The sequence below is a fragment of the Thunnus maccoyii genome, chromosome 7 (genome assembly GCF_910596095.1).
Source record: "Thunnus maccoyii chromosome 7, fThuMac1.1, whole genome shotgun sequence".
Classification (NCBI taxonomy): Eukaryota; Metazoa; Chordata; class Actinopteri; order Scombriformes; family Scombridae; genus Thunnus; species Thunnus maccoyii.
The window spans coordinates 20,009,946-20,022,576 of NC_056539.1; positions in this window are offsets into that span (position 1 = coordinate 20,009,946).

A 12,631-nucleotide genomic window follows, 5' to 3' on the forward strand; every position below is an offset into this window, starting at 1 on the left:
CAGCAGCTAAAGCAGTTGTCCTCTGCTGAAATGAGTCTGCTCATAAATGCTCAGAATCCAGGAGGGGATGTTTCCTGTTGTATGCGTGTAATGTGCCATTTTTAAAGCTATAGCAGCCCCAACCAATATTGTTTGAAAATGCATGCATACTGCGTCATTCCAAGAAGATTATGAAAAAAAATACGAGCAGCATCCAGAGGGTTACAATTCCCATGAGTCCTGTGAAGGTCTGGAGACAGAGGAGGCTGATGAGGGGTACAGGATTTTGGAAGAGGCGTAAGCTGAGCTGGCAACTCAGAGGCCTTTGCTGCAGAGATCATTTGATATATAAGGGGTTAGGTGTCCTGTATAAATGTTTAATCACTGTCTGGGCTCCTGGTCGTTAACCTCCTCAACAGTGGACTAGAGATGGAGGACCAATGATACCTCTGTCTAAATATTGGGCAATTACCTTATCACATCTTAAATCCTCAGCCCAGAGGCTAACCCACCTCCAAGAGCTTTCATGGGCATTGCACACAGCACTCCTCTGACAAATAGAGCAGCTGTTAGCGTCAATAACACACTTCAGTTCCCATCACTTATCAGTAAACATAGATTGATATCCTTGGTTTCATATAGTGTGTGTGTGAGTGTGCAGTTTATGTGTTACTAAGTCAGCTTAGTAGGTTACAGGGAGCCTTATAAGATAATATCAAGTTTTCAGAACTTTGTTTAGATGAAAAACAACATTGATCTCTGACCTTTATCTTTGCCAGCCAGCAAATGCAACAAAAGTGCCCATTTTGTGTCTGCTCGATGACATAGATAATGCTGACGCCATGGAGCCTTAACTGACATCTGAGAGGCAGGGATCAAGTTTAATCAAATAAAAGCCACTGCACCCTTGAGAAGAGAGTTTTTGAAGAGAATCCATAGCATTGGTCTCTGTTGTCTAATTTGGGGCTAATAATAGTTGCATTAGAATGAAAGTTACTAATTGTAACCCCATGAGACCCCATGGCTGTTCTTGTCTTGTCGAGTCAGAATCTCTGACATTTTCAGCATGCATGCTGCACCGCCAAGTATTGTGCTTTTATAGTATTTGCAGTGTTTATTTGATCTTTAGATTTGTTACCATTTCCCTTAACTTTTGAAATTACATCATTCTGGGATCACATGAATGTCCCTGCAGAGGCCACAACAGAATTGAATTTTAGTACAGTTGCATCTTACACGTACTGGTTCAGCCAACGTACCCGTTCAATCAACGCAGGCCCACCAATCACTCCTGGTTCTAGCTGCAGAATTGTACTTCCTTAGTTGGATTATTATTGTGAATGTGGACTCAATATGCACAAAGAGTGGCAGGGTTGAGCTGCAATTCCAGATACTATGGCAGCTACTATTTGCCCCTTTTTGATCAGCTGCAGAATAAAAGACAATTCTGAGAGTTAACTGCCTCTGACAACCTCTAAAACAAGAAAATAAGCATCTTTGTGTCCATGTGTTAAGATAGTCACTCAGCTGCCATAGTTCCTGTAGCATTTTCAGTGTGAGCACCCAAAAGGCACATTGGCTGTTTCATTCAGGGGATGCATATATGTACAGGGTGAGTATCCTATTCTGTTTTTCTTGAAAACCAGGAAAACACTGGAGTATAGAAATTATTGCCTTGAGCAACACTTCCTGAATCTTTTTTGAGAAGGTGGTCAGCCCCGCTAAAGAGGACAGAGTGTTCTCTTTAACACCAGCAGAAGGGAGTGGGACATGGCAAAACTGGGAATGGCAACCAGAAAAATATAGTGTTTTTAAAGTGAAGTATATCAGAATCAGAATCATCTTTATTGGTTAAGTATGTTTACGCATACAAGGAACTTGAGTCTGGTTTAGTGTCTCTCAATGCACTTGCACACAATACAACAATCTTCAGAAAGATACACAATAAAATAAACAAGGAATGTCTATATAACAAAAGGAATGTCTATATACATCCGTATGACTAATGTAAATGACCAGAAACAAGTGAAATGAATGCCCAAACCCCCAATATTGAACACCCCAACACACACATTTAGACACACACCAGAGGCATGACTCACCTCCTTTCCAAACATGCAACTATTCCATGACGGCAATGTTATCCTAAAGCCACAAAAAGGTCCCAATGCTCTGGTAGAAAACATTGCAACATTACAGACAACACCCATCTGCCCCCCTACAGGAGCAGCGGAGGCACCAGGCCGAAATACCACCCAACAGTGAGGCAGCAGGGGCATGAATATTGTCTCACCAACCCACAGAAGAGGTCAGGGCATATGGTAGAGGGAGTCGACTAGGGATGTGCAGAGAGCCCAGTGTCTGTATTTGTATCTATATTTGTTGAGGCAGCAAAACGATTTGTATTTGTCTTTGTATTTGAATAAAAGCGGAAAGAGGCTTAAAAATCCTGTTTTTGTTTTTGTTTTGTTTTGTTTTGTTTTTATTACGCTTTTAATTTTAGCAAATTAAAGTGTCACAATAAGTGGTCATGAATAAACTACCTTACAAAGGAAGTCCCCACTCCGGGTCTTGAACTGGAGTCTCCCAGATCATAGATGACTGTGCTGACTACTGAGCTAAAACTTTACTCATCGCCTCATTGCATACAGACCTCTATCTAGTCATACACCCATAACACAGAGACAGCACACCGTGTAATGTTTAGAGAAGCACTTCCAAGGCAATTCTTGCTTCATACTTTTTATTTATTGCCTAGTTTTTACAACCTAACTTTGTGGAAAGGAGAAGTGGAACAACAGGTTATGGAGAGTCCCTTGGGAGCACTGTGTGTGTGTCAATAGCTCTGCTTTATCTCTGGGGAACAACCCCAACTCTGGGAGTGATGTCCAAATTAGGAAATGGGCGTTATGTGCCAGGTGGATGTGACTCCCCTTGTTGAGACCTGCTGATAGATGTAGCAGCGGAGCAGAGAAGAGAGACTGAGACGGTGATGTAACTGACCTGCGCGCTGGTATTTGACATGTTTTTTTTTTTCTTCCTGAAAGCAAATAATTTTTAAAATATTTGCATGAAACAAATATTCGTAAAAAACCCACTATTTGTGCTTTGCTGAATAATGTATTTGTATTCGGGCACACCCCTAGAGTCGACACAGCCTGTATGCTCCAATGTTTTAATATCCGTGTATTGTCACAGTCCAGCTCCTAGACTGGGAAACGTGAATGGGAGACACACAGGTATACTAAATAGACATTTATTTACAACAAATTAATTGAAAACAAATACAAACAAATAGGTCGGACAGACATCATCTGTGGATGAGGGAAAGTGTGCTGCATTTTCTTTGTTGTAAAAACAAAGAAAAGGAAACAAAAGCCACAATGTAGAGGTGTGTTGGGAGAGGGGAGATCTCTGAAGTGGCTGCTAGTCTGGGCTTTAAGAATGGGCCACAGTAGGCCCTGTAGACAGGAAGAGCAACAGCACCAGAGTGGCTGTCACACTATGAAAATCGTCAGTCAGCAAGGTCATAAAATATCTAGAGTAGTTCAAAAAAAGCAACTGCATCTGATTTTAGGTCTTGAAAATGTTTAATCCAAGAAACTTCATCATTTCCTTTGATTTAGTAGTTCCAGATACATTTTCATGATATTTGAATGCACAAGAAAAGTGGTACGATATGGAATTTATATATTAGGTAGTTTTGGCGTGACGTGGGAGAGCCTGCATGCTTTCACTTATGTGCAGTACATGTTGGCACTCACACACCCATATTAACGCATGTGCAAGCATCAATGCCAGATTAGCGTCTTTCACTTCATTGTGCATGGCACCATATGTAAAGCCCTGCTCGTTTCCCTTGCATAGCATGCATACAATTTCCATTTTATTAGATGACATCACTGTGCATGGCGTGCAGTGGCTGGCTGGAACCAAAGTTTATTTCTTGGAGAGTGGAAGAGAGTTTTTAAAATATCCCCCACCTCTCCCATAGGTGATGTTTTCCAAAGTGGACCCGCTAAGGCGTAGCAAACAAGAGTGAATGCTCAGGCTGGACTGTGAGGAGAGGCAGATCAATGAGACAGCTCACCAGCTCATGCGTAGCTTTGTGGAGATAGTCTTCTGTGGACAGTTCTGCTTTAGAGACCTGAAATCAGTTTTTGGTGGTGGTGTGGGGGTTTGCTTATCAGCAGTGGATCCCTCAGCGCATGAAGCATGTCACAGGGTGAGATAGTGGTGCTGTGAGGTGTATGTATGTGTGTGTGTGTGTGTGTGTGTGTGTGTGTGTGTGTGTGTGTGTGTGTGTGTATGAGTGACAGAGAGAGAAAGGCATGGAGAAATGAAAGTAAACCACCGAGGGGTTGGTATGGCGGGAGGGTTAGGGTAGAAGGAATAAAACAAACCTGGCCCATGTTCAGCCAATACTCAACTGGCAAAATTCTAAATCCATGACATTTAGAGAAATATTTACAGGTTTAACATTTGCCTGATCATAAGGAAACAATACATCCCATTCACTGTTGCATCAGATGTGGTCTGTGAATTTTTCCGCCTATTGTCCATCACATTTGCAGTCATGTTTAAGGGTTAACAATTAATTTCACGTTTGTTAACATCATATGTTTCATGGAACATTACTTTAAAAAATCTGGATATCAGAGGATCCAGAATTCTGCCAAGGTTTAACAAATTGAGAGCAGATGGGGACACAGGTATTGCCAAAGAAATAGAAGATCCTTGGGAAACATTTAAACAGTGTTCTTTTTAATCTAGGGCATTGCAGATACAGTACAAGAGTTCAACAAAACAGGAGAAAGGTTATTACCATTGTAAGTTGATATGCGACAGTATCAAGCACACTGTAATACTTTATAAAGGTTATTCACAGACAAAACATTGTTGTTATTACTCCATTACTTACAAACAAAGAGGTTGAAGTGTCAAAATGTATTTTTTAACAGGTTATATGACCCCATTTCACTATGCGTCAGGGCATTAAATTCAAATTATGCAGAATGAAAAAATCAGAATACCCTAAAAAGAGTAGTCAATGAGAAAAGTTCTACTCACAAAAGATAATTACCTGAGTCCATTTACATTTAGACTAGCATTTTGCAGCAATTTTCACGCATGTCCGCAGGTACCAGACAGCTCGATGGAGTCTCACAGTTAGCGATAATGGTAATACACCATGAGTGGGGGCTTGAAAATTTAAAATTGAAGTGAAAAAGGATTCTGCCAATGGCGCCTAATCAGCCAAGGAGAAACAACGAGCAGGCTGACACAAAGCACCCAGTGAGTTCCACAAGTCTCTCTCTTACTCCTGCCTTTGTTTTGTGCTAAGTTGTCAGTTCAATTTCCTTCAACTTTAATGTGCTCCTAGTCACTGGTGATCTGCTTCATTGACAAATACTGACACAGACCTCAGGATTTCATCTTAACACAAATTATTACATAGACAAAGCTGCTACAAATAGCAAAAGTTGAATTTTTAAATAAAGTTCACAAGATTAGGAGTGGAGATTAATCAGTTTACCTTCAAGAAGACCATCCTGATAAGTCTCAACTCAACTAATTGAAGTTTTATTTTAAGCCATAAGTTTTCTAAAATAAACTCTATTGTTTAGGAACTCTATTACTAAAATCTAACCTTAAAGCCCATGAAAACATAGTTTCAAAGGTACAACTTTAAATATTAATGACTAAATAACAACACTCAAAATTGAAGTTTGGGAGGAAAACACTCTTTAATTATTATTTATTGGAAGTTTAACACTCAACAACACACAAAGGACTGTGTGTGTCTTTGATCAAATGTGATTGACAGTGGCCCAGCAACATAAGCAAACAACCCGATAATGGTCACCAGATTCTAATTCAAATGTTGCTAAATTTTGATTGTTGCATGGAAGTCCGTGACATCACCTTCTTCCCACTTCAAACCAGTGAGAAGAGCACATACAAAACACAATTACAGAGATCTCTGATGTGAAATAAACAAAAATGTTCCAACAGAAAACTTTGTGTTTATGTAGGACCCCATCACTTAGCCTATTGTGAGAAGCTGATTCCAAAAATGGTTTTCGGGCCTTTCATCTTAAGCAAATTAAACCTTTACCTAACCTTTCCATCTGATGAGGACTGGTGAAGAAACAAAGATTAGTCATGTCATTCCTCATGAACTGCAGTCTGTATTTTAGAGTTTCACAAGACAATTTCACAACCCTTGGAGAGGCAGTGATTGTTTCCCCACTGTATCTCAGCTTCATCTGGAAAACAATTCACATAAAAAGAAAAAAATGCGTCAAGAAAAGAAAATACGAAAGCACTTATCCACCTTCAGAAATAAATTCATGTTGTATATCTACAAGCAATGCATTCTTCACCTTCATGAATATTTCTCTGATGGAGATATTACATTCATGGGGACCTGCAGCTGTATGTTAAGGGACCTGTAAGTCATTACAGGAAGCTGGGGATTTACCTTGTACTTGTAGAGCACCTGCATCTCTTATCATTTGTCTCCCTGGACATATTTCTGGTCACGCTAGAGCAACCTTGGCATAACTAGCAGAACCATGTCTGTATGTTTCCTTGGATGGGAAAGCTTTACCTCCCTGATCAAACAAAACAGTGGGTATCATGGCCTTCTCCTCTGTTATGAAATGTTTTATGTTCACAAGTGAGATAGTCTGCAATGGATTCCATACAAACACACACACGATATCTCTCACTGTGCCTTTATCTCTCCAGCCCTCTCATAATGAAACAAACAGGCCTGTACTCAGCCAGATGCATTACTTTTGTGCTTATCTCAGTGCATTACAGTGAATCATGTTTAACTGTTATTCAGAGCACTGTTGTGACATGAGGCCCTTCTTGCAAATGAAACCCAGCCAGCTGTTTGTTTGCAGAAGGCAGTAAGTGATGATCTACAGTGCAAGATAACTGAATGTTTTTTGCAATAGACAGACATGCAATATCTGCCGTCTTGCGCATGATACTCAACAGTAAGCCCAAAAACACTACAAAAATAGCATAACTTCATTCCATTAAAGGCAAATAGCTACAAGTGTCAAACAAATGTATGGCTGGCGAACCACAAGTAAGTAATGTCCAAATTTTCAGCTCATCCTACATGGCTGTTGCTTGATTCTGAGTCTGAATCCAGAAGTGATAAAATATTTAGAAGGAGCTGATTCTCCTTTGGGAAATGTTAGCAAATAAGATCTTTTCTACCTGTTCTGCCTGAGTGGCTCTGCTGCTGTTTACTGGCTTACAGATGGAGGGAGAACCCCTCCGCCACCATGTTCCTCATCCTCCCACACCACAAACCTTTGTTTGACACCACCCCCAGTATCTTCCATCCTTTTGTAGCACAAATGAACCCTTCTTCTCTTCTCTCATCCTCTTCCTTGTACTGACCAGGGTGGGATTAAATGATAATTCAGCCCTTTATTCTCTTTTGGAACACTTAAGGGCCCAATTCCACTCTTGCATGTCTGATCCTCTTATATCAGTGCACTCACTGACATGTTTTCAAAATTCCTTCCCTTTATTTTCTGTGCCTCTGTTACCAAAGCCAACATAGCTTTCAGGGTGCCAACAAGTTGTGAACATGGTAATAAGAGGAGCGGAAGCATAACCAAGAGAAAGAGAAGGAGGAGAAAAGGGGATTCTGCATCTTATTGGACTTAAATATTTGGCGGCGTAGTGTGGAATTCAGACTTGGAAATGAAACTATTCTTCATTCTTTCTATCCCTCTCCCCACTTTCTCTGCTCTGTTCATGTATAGCAGCAATTGTTCTGAATGTATCCATACATTGTTATCAGTGAATAACAAATCAAACTCTTCACTGGCAAGAGCCAAATTGTCACTACATACTGTATCACATGGGAGGAGGTCTCATGTCAGTGCACACGTCTTAGAGATGTGACAAAGAGAACCAAGCACCCATTTGTTCAAAGGCTACAGTCTAACCTTACTTACAATATACAGTATTGCTTCTTTCTTGTTTCTATCTTTATTTGAGGTTTTTGTTTTCATTCATTGCTATGAACAATAATAGTGTTATTCCTGAGAGGTAGAAGCTGCAAGACAGCAACTTGTTCAGTTAACTATTCATGAATGAACAGGGCAACACAATGAGGTTGTTTTCCATTAAAAGCACAGACAGCAAAATGTGTCTACAAACTGAGCATGTTTTTTGTTACTATCAAACTTTTGAGTCACGTTCAAACTCACAGTTACATTTTTTGAGAAAAAAGAAAACATTTCTGTTGCAACACTTCTGATTTCTTTATCTTCTATGTTTCTGGGGTTTTTTTTAACATTTGTTTCTGAGACAAAGCATTTTTGTTGTCTTAGGACACAAGAAAAATAAGAACAGTATCCAGAAAGAACAACTGAAGAAATTAATAGATTAAATAAGTGCCACTGCAGTTCATTTTCCATAATGTTTATACCTAGAAGATTTTTGTTGATGAAGATGATACTGAGAATCTGCCAGCCGGTAGCAACATACTGGCGTGTGATACTATCACCTTGAGATAAAAGGCAGAATGGAGGGTTTCTCTCTGGGTTTTATATCTTTTACGACTGTCTTTTCCGAGTACATGCTTCCTTTCACTTCTAAACCCCTACAGCCATGGGAGAACAAGAAGCTTAATCTGTTAGAAATTGATTCCTGCCCCATCATAATTTGCCTTGTCTCTACAGTATGTGACCTGGCCATTGGGTGCTTTTGTTAGAAGAGGAGGAGAAAAAAAAGGGGGAGGGGGGGCAATACTGCATTACAAATCATGTGAGCACATTGGAGCAGCAATCAATAGGGCAGGCTGTAGTCAATCTTGTTTATTACTCCTTTTGCAATTTCAGAATTCAGATTTTGTGGCAGAGATGAGAGATGAATGAGTGGGCGCAGCAGAGCGAATGCCACAGATTACCCACACAGAGAGACAGAGGAGCGAGGAGAGAGTGGAGCGGGAGGTGGAGGATGCAGTCGCCATGGAGATAATGATAATCCTGGACATGCTCAGATGGTGTTTTGTCAACACATCCTCATAATGAAACAACCACATAGGTTGATTGTACTTGCACTCCAGAACGACTCAGGAGCATTTCCAGAACGACCCATAGGAGCGTTTTCTAATCAGCAATAACCGTAAAAAATAATTATGTTTTTAAGGGGTGACAACGAAGTAGTTAAGTTCTGGTTAAGTTTAGGCACAAAAACCACTTGGTTAGGGTTAAGGAAAGATAATGGTTCTGGTTAAAATGATCACTTGAAATGTGATGTGGGTTAAAGTTCTATCTCCCGCAGGCTCAGCCCTCTACTGGACTCTATGGGTAATACTCTCTTCCAATCACACGCATGCAATTGCTCACTGAAATTTGAATGTACATAGCCAGTCAATATGGACGCGCCTACCGATTACATGTGTCTCACACACTATAAAAGCAGTATCTCACTGCTGCTCACTATCATCTTTTCTTCAGCAATGGTGAAATCCGCTCACTGAGTGCATTCATGAGCTCTATGTTAGGCGTGATGTGGTGAAAAAGAAACACATCCCACCCGACAGAGCGACACTCAAAAGCAGATCTGTGTCCTGCTGCGCTTGCTGGTACTGTTATTTGTCTGACCAGCCAGTGCAGCACGTCTCCCTGGGAAAAGGGTGATGCAGTGAACGGCGTTATATCCTCACACAAAATAGTGCCCCAGGCCCACACACTGACTGGAGCAAGGATGCTTCATGTCTGCTTAGTGTCAGCACTGTCTCCCCCGTTTCACATTGCCCTATTCGGGACTGGCATATACAGCTCACCACTCGGGGTTAAGTTAGCGCGACCAGTGACGTATCTTTCTCCTTAGAGAGGAATGCCATGGAGACACTGGAATGCTGAGGAGAGGAGACACTGAGTCTGCTCTGTTCCGCTCCGGTTATTTCTCTGGGAAAAACGAAGGTTGACAGATGCATCGACACAGAATCTGACGCTGTGTTGAGGCAGCGGTGATGTGTTCACAGAACACACTGTCAGCTCGGCCCTTTTGATACCGGCCAATCTTCCGTTTACGGAAGGTTTGGCAGTGGAGAGGCCGAATTGGAATATCACAGCTTCTTGGCTGCTACCCCCCAGCTGACTGCCCATCCTCTGACATAGTTTTACAAGGAACTGCATCACAACTGCACGTTATCAGAGTGGATGGACAAAACAATGAGACTGGGTTATTCTCTCTTGTTCTGCCATGTTCCTCCTCCTTTCTTGGGCATCAAGGAAATAAATCTATCCTCCCAAGAAGAGGGCAAATGTGTGGACACGACACTGCAATCCCTGCGCAACCAGGGCATGTGGGTGTTCTTCTACTTAGACGACCTAAAGGTCATGGCCAGCTTCAGAAAATTTTACACAGAGCCAAGTTGGTGTTGCACCTAACCCAGTTATACCAGCAGGCAGAGTATCTGGGAGTGGTCCTCAACCTGGTCAGGCTTTGAGCTGTTCTGTCAGAACCCCGATGGATGGCCCTGGTCCTGAGACTGCAGCGGGGAGTGGCAGTGACAGCTCATAGCAGTGCACATGTGCCTCCTGCTCTTGCATCTGTGCCGCCTGCAACAGTAGTTTGCCAGTCTGCACTTGGATCTCAAGAGGCACATACACCACTTGGTGAACATTGGTGCAGAACACTGGTGCACATCATCAGTGCAGGAGGACTGCAATATTGGGGGTCCCACAGCATCTGTTGGCAGGAACACCACTGGGTCGAGTGACGTCTTACATAGCAGTGTTCACAGATGCGTCCCTGACGGGGTGGCGGGGCATCTGTCTGGGGAGAGCAATAGGTGGTGTGTGGCCTTCACGGGAAATCTAATCAACCTCCTTGAACTTCAGGCAGTGCTCCTGGTTCTCCAACACCTCCTGACTCTGGTTCAGGTTGGTGAGAACAGACAACCATGCCACGGTTGCCAACATCAGCAGGCAGGGTGGAGTCCAGTCCACTGCCCTGTTCAAGATGGAGGAGAACCTGTTGGCACATTCTGCATCTGAAGAACAGGATGCAGGGTGTTTGGCGTGTGACATATGACCCCTGCAAGGTTAGGCCATGTTTTCATCCAGCTTAGGTCCATTTTAACTGGACTGGGTAAGGGCCCCTACTGCTCTGCTTAAGCAGCTAGGATTATAAAGTCGTAGGAGGGCTGCGGCGACTAAGCTATAGTCGGTCAGGCTCAGTGAGGCAGTCTGATGACATATTACTGCAGGGTTAACATTCATCAACTGTCATTCTATAAGCACAGGCTACACCCTCTACTGGACTCTATGGGTATAGTAAGCGGAGCCTGTGTTCTATATAGGAGTGGGCCTGAATCCAAATACATTATTTGGCAAAACACAAATAGTGTTTTTTTATGGACATTTATGTCAAATACCAGTGCGTAGGATGGTTACATTGCTATCTCAGTCTCTCCTCTGCTCCGCTGTTACATCTATCAGCAGGTCTTAACTAGGGAAGTCACATCCACCACATGACACACATTTCCCAATTTGGACATCAGTTGGGGGTGTTCTCCAGAGATAGAGCTGAGCTACTGACATACGCGAATTGCTCTCAAGGGACTCTCCATAACCTGTTGTTCCCTTCTACTTTCCACAAAGTTAGGTTGTAAAAAGTAGGCAATGAATGAAAAGTACAAAGCAATAATCACCTTTGAAGTTCTTGTCTGTTCTTGCTGTCTCTGTGTTATGGGTGCATAAACAGGTAGAGGTCTGTCTGCGCATTTGCAATACACTTGGTTTTAGCTCAGTAGTCAGCGCAGTCATCTATGATCTAGGAAATTCGAGTTTGAGACTTGATGTGAGGACCTCCTTCGTAAGATAGTTTATTCATAAACACTTTTACACTTTAATATCCTAAAATTAAAAGAGTAAAAAACAAAAACTGGAGTTTTACAACTATTTTCACTTTTATTTGAATACAAATACAAATATAAATAATTTTGCTGCCTCAACAAATATAGATACAACTACAAATACTGGGCTAGCTCTATAAGCACAGGCAGAGCCCTCTACCTATGGACCCTGCTGCTCCTATGCCATCCGCTGAAGTTGTTTCGGATAGTGAGCAGCAGTGAGATGCTGCTTTTATATTGTGCGAGACACACGTCATCGGTAGCATCCTGATTGGCCAGCTACATATATGCAAATTTCAGTGGGTGAACACGTGCTAGTGGGTGGAAGAGAGTATTACCCATAGAGTCCAGTAGAGGGCTCCAGCTGTGCTTATAGAACTAGGGTTACAATATTGTAACCTTTCTTACTTTCTTAAAGTTAGGCAACCTTCGTCATCATGGCAACAGTAAACACCACAACAACTGAAGTTATGTTTTTTAAAAAAAACTGTCCTGACTCGTGGTTGGAAACATGACACTTGCGGTTGGAAATGGGAAGCGAACAGCAGTCTCCTGCAGCTAAGTTCACTTTTGCCATCTATCTATCTAGCCATCCCCCCACCCACCTAATATGAAAATTTGTCACCTTATATTGAAGTCATCTGAACTGCATCACTTCCCTGGGTCATAACTACTACACCGGCTAGATGGCATAAACATAACTACAGGTCTTTTTGGCTGCTGAATTTTTGTTATACTGTAATG